This window comes from Erigeron canadensis, chromosome 9 (assembly GCF_010389155.1).
Source record: "Erigeron canadensis isolate Cc75 chromosome 9, C_canadensis_v1, whole genome shotgun sequence".
Classification (NCBI taxonomy): domain Eukaryota; kingdom Viridiplantae; phylum Streptophyta; class Magnoliopsida; order Asterales; family Asteraceae; genus Erigeron; species Erigeron canadensis.
The window spans coordinates 21,277,416-21,283,415 of NC_057769.1; positions in this window are offsets into that span (position 1 = coordinate 21,277,416).

Sequence of the window (6,000 nt, forward strand, 5' to 3'; positions counted from 1 at the left end):
TACGATTCCTTTAATCCATGGATGACTCGACACAACACCTGAAAGTGGTGAGACCAAATAACTAACACCGCCCGCTAGCAACGACTTTAAGAGAAGGACCTACTCGATACAAGGAAGTTCTAGCAGGTTAGAAAAGTATAGTATAGAAGATACTATAGACTAGTATACCCGATGGAAGTGATGCCTTGGATGTGGTCTACATGTGAGCAAGTGTAGAGGCAATTGAACTGAAACCTCAAATTTGGTGAAGGAATTAAAAGCCCTTCTATCCATGTTAAATGAATCCTCGGTGGCAATTAGAAGAAATTCCAAAGTTACTGTTGGAGCAAAGATGTAATTAAGGGGGATAAGAAGTAATATAAGAATTTTGTGACCCCCGCAATTTGAAGATAAATGAAATATGATTTGGGTCTACTCTAGAGGACAAAAGTAGATACAAGTAGGATTAGGGAATCTGGCGAACCGAAGGTCGTCAGGAATGATAAGAAGACTTGGCGGATTGAAGACTGCCTAAGAACGTAAGAAAGCAAGGTGATCCAAGGAACCTATTTAACAAGGTGTCTAATGAACTTGCTTAGAGGAGAAAGCGAGGTGATACGAAAAGCATTAAATCCCTTACATTTTTCTAGGAGAAAAATGTTAAGGGGGTAATCGCGACAAGGAAGATATTCGAACAAGGAGTAGTGCGCCTAAGAAAACAGAACAAGGAAAACAATATGGAATCACTAAGTTAGTAGCGAAAGCAAATAAGGAATATAAGGTTAGAAGTCAAGGCACATACCCCCACAACGATTAAGTAAGTTGGTCAATGAATTAACTTTCAAGAAACTACAAACTCCGGGAAGAGCTATTTACGGAACACTGGAATGAAAGCATGATAAAGATAACATACATCTGCGATGAGTTAGGATTCAAGGATCCCTATCACTATGATCTCACAAGTATTCCTGAAATAACTTCGAGGACTAGCGACTGCGCGTGTGGCATCTAAGATGACAATTACTCTAGTATTAGAGATGGATTTGAGTGATGAAATGGTAAGGAGTATGGTGACCCATGAGAAAACGAAATGAAAATGGAGGGAACCGCATGGTTTAAGGAAAAGAATAAGTAACCGTTGTTTCACCAAAAACTATCTTATATCGCAATTCCTAATGACACTATGTTATAGAAAAAAAAATAGATATGAGGCTTTAAAAAGCAAGGTCATTGAAAGTTTTGTAGAGGTCTGAAAGGACCTAAGAAGAATTGTCCTTGAGAAGGGATCCCTACCAATAAGGGCTTGAAGTGTCCGTCATACCAAGATGGTGAGGATATGATACGATTAATTGTAAGCATAAGGATTGTGTAAACTCTATCGCGAGGAATGCGTAGGCATAGAATAGAAATGGAAGAGGTCATATGCGTAATGTTGAAAAAGAGTTTAGTCGGAAATATGTCACGAATGGTAGTCATTCTACATTAAGAAAGAAGGAATAAAGGTGCCATGAAACGATTCAAAAGCCAATGTCGGCAGGAGCAAGAGAAATTATTAACGATATGACTTAGCGAATGACGGAAAAAGGTGACTTTGGGAAAATAAGGGCGAAGTTGAAAGAACATAGGTACGTATGAGGAACAAGATGGAACTATCATCATACATTACATGACCGATTTCCCTTGCACGCCATGAGACAATAAAGACGAACTGAAAACCCTGAAATGAGGTATTATGGAGATGTACCCTTGCAAATTTTAATACAACTCGGCATCCCGGATTAGCATCACGCTTGTTAAGGGGGTAATCCCTTAACAAGTGATTAGTCACAAACGAAGTCAATATATTTTCTAGTAGCGGCAAGCGTGTCCAACATTAAACCAAAGAAAGATAAAAGTAGGCGAGGAGCCAGTAGAGGATACTTTATTTGGGAAAGTAAACGATAAAGGAAAGTGTACAAAGTGACAATGAGGAATGAGTGGCCACCAACGATCGATATTCCAACGTCTCTTACTATTTTTGTTATAACTCACGTTGCAAACCATTTGCTCATTTTACACCTCCGTGTTAATATTCTTGTCATCATCCCATTACTTAACATTGATTTAGGCAAGATGGACAGCCCATAATGATTTCTTATGATTAATATCAAGTCGTCTCAAGAAGTGAACGACAATTATAACTCTTTCAAAGCTTCTAATCAATTGATATTTAGGGTACCAAGCAAGAGATGCCCCCAACTACAGAGATCAAAAGCTTGTAAGTAACAAAAAGGGTCATGATGAAACCTATATGAACTCTCACATTTTGTACGTCTCCGTGAAGCTATTCTTATTGTCAATCTATTCCTTTTATCACCGTGTGAACGAGCGAACTTCGAGGACGAAGTTGATGTTAACAGGGCAATGATGTAACAACCCTCAATTTCCAATTAGGACTACTTACTTATATTTATCTAGGTGTCGATCCCTAGAGGTTTGTTAAGAGAATTGACCTTCTAGATATTTGAAGCATAGTGATAATTGCCGTTTAGTACAGTGAAATGCCTTAGAAATACCATAGATGACTAGCTATCTTAGAAATGCCATAACCAATAACTATAATCAATCAAGCCGATCTCAAGCTACATATAATAGTTCTAATTTAACTTGACAAAATGCCAATGAATCAAAAATTTTATTTCGAGAAGTTAAGTTATATAAATAATAAGGTAAGACTCACAATTTGTGATAACAATCATAAATCTTAGGAAATGTTCAACAATCTAAATCACCAAGCTAATTAAAGTAACATTTGAATATAGAAATATAATGACCATCTTACAATACATACTTATAAACTATTGTGTACATAAAATGAGTTTAAATAATAATGAGTATATATACGTCTAACATGAGTAACGGTTTATAATAAAGAGCGAAGTAACAAATTAAAATACAAACATATATGCATATGTATATACACGGCATGCATACATACATACACACACAACTTAACAAAAATATATACAAGCAATTAACTAAATTTACATCCATCCATACAAAATATATTTATACACTTAGGAAAAACAACTACAAAATTAAAAATACAAACTTATATCCATACATACACTCCATAAATCAAAAAAAATCAAAATCCCCTCCAAAACACTACCCCAAAACCGGCCTCCCCCTTCCCAAAACACCTCACCCAATCAAATATTAACAAGTCTCTTTATTTTTACACTTCCAATGCATACTATACCCATACTTACACTCCAACTCACACTTTACACTCCCTAAACACTCCAACACTTCCCAACACACTTAATCTCTTATTTCTCTCTCATTTTTCTCTCAAAAATCTGCACATTATCATCTTTCTCTCTTCATCATTTTTGGTTCAAAGAAAATAACAAAAAGGCAAGAAAAATCAATCTAAAGTTATAGTAATAATAAGGGTTTTTAAAGGATTAAACAAGGGTTGATTCAAGATAGTTTTAAGGGTTATTTTGAGCTTGGAATAAGGGTCATTTGGAGCATAAGAGGCCACGAAGTTCCTGCCCAAAAACCATCTTCAAATCGAGTTCACCAAGGGTATAATTCTTCATCTCTTTGTTTAATCTATCTTGTTTTTGTATATACTAAAAGATCTTTATCAAAAATCACGTTTTTCTTTGATTTTCTTCTTGAAAACACACTTGATGAAGGCAAGTTGATAGAATCTTCTTCCTCATGCTCATGCATGTCAAGATCTAGAAGAATGATTCAAGGATTCAACAAGTTAAAGACCCAAAAGTGTTGTGTTATGTTAATAACTAGTAAAAATGACTTTTGCATGAAAAATGAGGACATATTTGCATATATTTATTTATATAATTTTGTATATTTTCATGGATAAACTCATTTCGATGTTAAAAGTAAGATTTAATAAAGGTTTTGTTGTTAAAAATGTTAGATCTTGACATGGATGTACATAAGTTGTGTTAAATAGGTTGTAAGAGCTTGGATTTGAGATGGATCTTTGAATGATGAGTGATGATTTTGAAATTGTTAATAATCTGGAAAATTGATGTTAATAGATGCAAAATAAAGTGAAAATTTTGTTAGTGGTAATTTAGAGGCTAACACAAGCAATCAACATCATTGGTGGGATGTATTAACCAATAAACTTTCTGACAGAATTAATCTTCTGTCTTGTAATGAATAAACTGAATATGTGAGGGCATTTTCAAGCAAAACTTTCAAAATAAAAGTTGTAGACAAAAGAGTTAAGATTAACCACCAACTGGAAATACTCAAAAATAATGAACCAAATGAAAGATATGATTTTTCTACCATAAGTGGTCAAAACTGTAATTTTGTCTGAATATTTTATGAACTTTGACAATTTTTATCTCCTAAACCAAAAGGCTCCAGGAGGTCATGCTTGGTGGAAAGTAATTTCAATGTGCCGATGACTTAAAATAATTTTGTGGTATTTTTCTGAAGGTCACATCCTTAACAACTTTTATAAAACATTTCAAGTCGCACAACAGCAACCATTCTGACCAGTTTTAGTTTGGAAATTTTTAGAGGTAGCAAACAATGCCTAAAAATTAAGTAAAAATACACAAAATTACAAGACACATATAGGTTGCTACACAAAAATCAGGAAGGTCCAAATAATTTGTCTTGACCCCAAAATATCGACCAACAATTCGTAATAATAAGGTATGAAAATAGAAAATTTAAAAGAAAACTAATCATGTATGTAATGTGCTAAAAGATGCACTAAGGGGTTAATGGACTAGCCCGGTCCAACTAATGAACCCATAAGGAACACAAATCAGTAGGCCCACTTGGCCCAATAAGCCTTATAGCCCAATAACCACTATGACCCATTAAGCATCTAACCCAAATAAGGTAAAGCCCAATAACTAATGTAAGCCCAAAATATTTAAAAGCCCATGACACTTAAGGCCCAATTGATAATGGTCCATAACACTTAAATGAATTTCATGAACCAAGTAATCGTAAGACAAATCGAGAAATATACGAGTTGAAGATAAGTGTAATCAAAATAAAACAAAGATAATTAAGTGAGATTGACATAAGTAATTATTTTAACTAAGCTATATATTGATATCACAAATGCTAATTCACGCTAAAATCGGTTACACAACAAATGATGAATAAGGATAACATAACTTAATATGGCATTTCTATATGATAACCTAGTATATCAAGTGAAACCACAAATGAAGCCAAGTTGCCGAAAATCTAACAACTTATAATTACGCATATAATGAAAGTAACCTTTTACACCATCAATCTCTACAACCAAAATGATGCGAGTGTTACCAATATACTTGGACCCCACAATTGATAGCAACATAATGAAAATGGCATTTCTAAGTGATAGCTTAAGATAGGAACTTACGTATATTAGTCCTATCGTAGGGATAGTCTTGGCTTGAAATATGATGGAGGAACATAATGGATATATGGTCAAGGAAGCTATAGATGGGAAGTACCCATTTTGGATAGATGAGTATAATATGCGGCATATCAAGGTGAGTCATAGCCCTCTTTCAAACTATTTTATGTGTTTAACTACCGGGATGAAAAACATGATATATAAATGAAATTGCTTTTATATATATATATATGAAACGATTCTTGATAATATGAATATGAAATGGAATTGTCTTGTATGTTCAATGTGATAAATGTTTTATGATGAGCTTGAGTTCTGTCAACCCGTTTTCCTTCGGTACACTACTATTTACTCCGATAGTGGAGGCCTGTAGTTCGATAGTTGCGCAACTAGGTTTCGTCCACCCACCCGGAGCGTAACGGTGGAAGGTTGGTTGCCTTTGTGATGACCCTCTCTTCCAGTCCGACCGGAGCGGTGTTCTAGCTACCTTAAATTTAAATGGTTGTCTCCATGGCACGACCCCAATTATAATTAAAGCATTTGATTGACAGCTTGTGCTATGAAATGAAATGAAATAATATATTGTTTGGACATGAAAAGGTAGTAGTAGTGGCTCAAGCATTTAC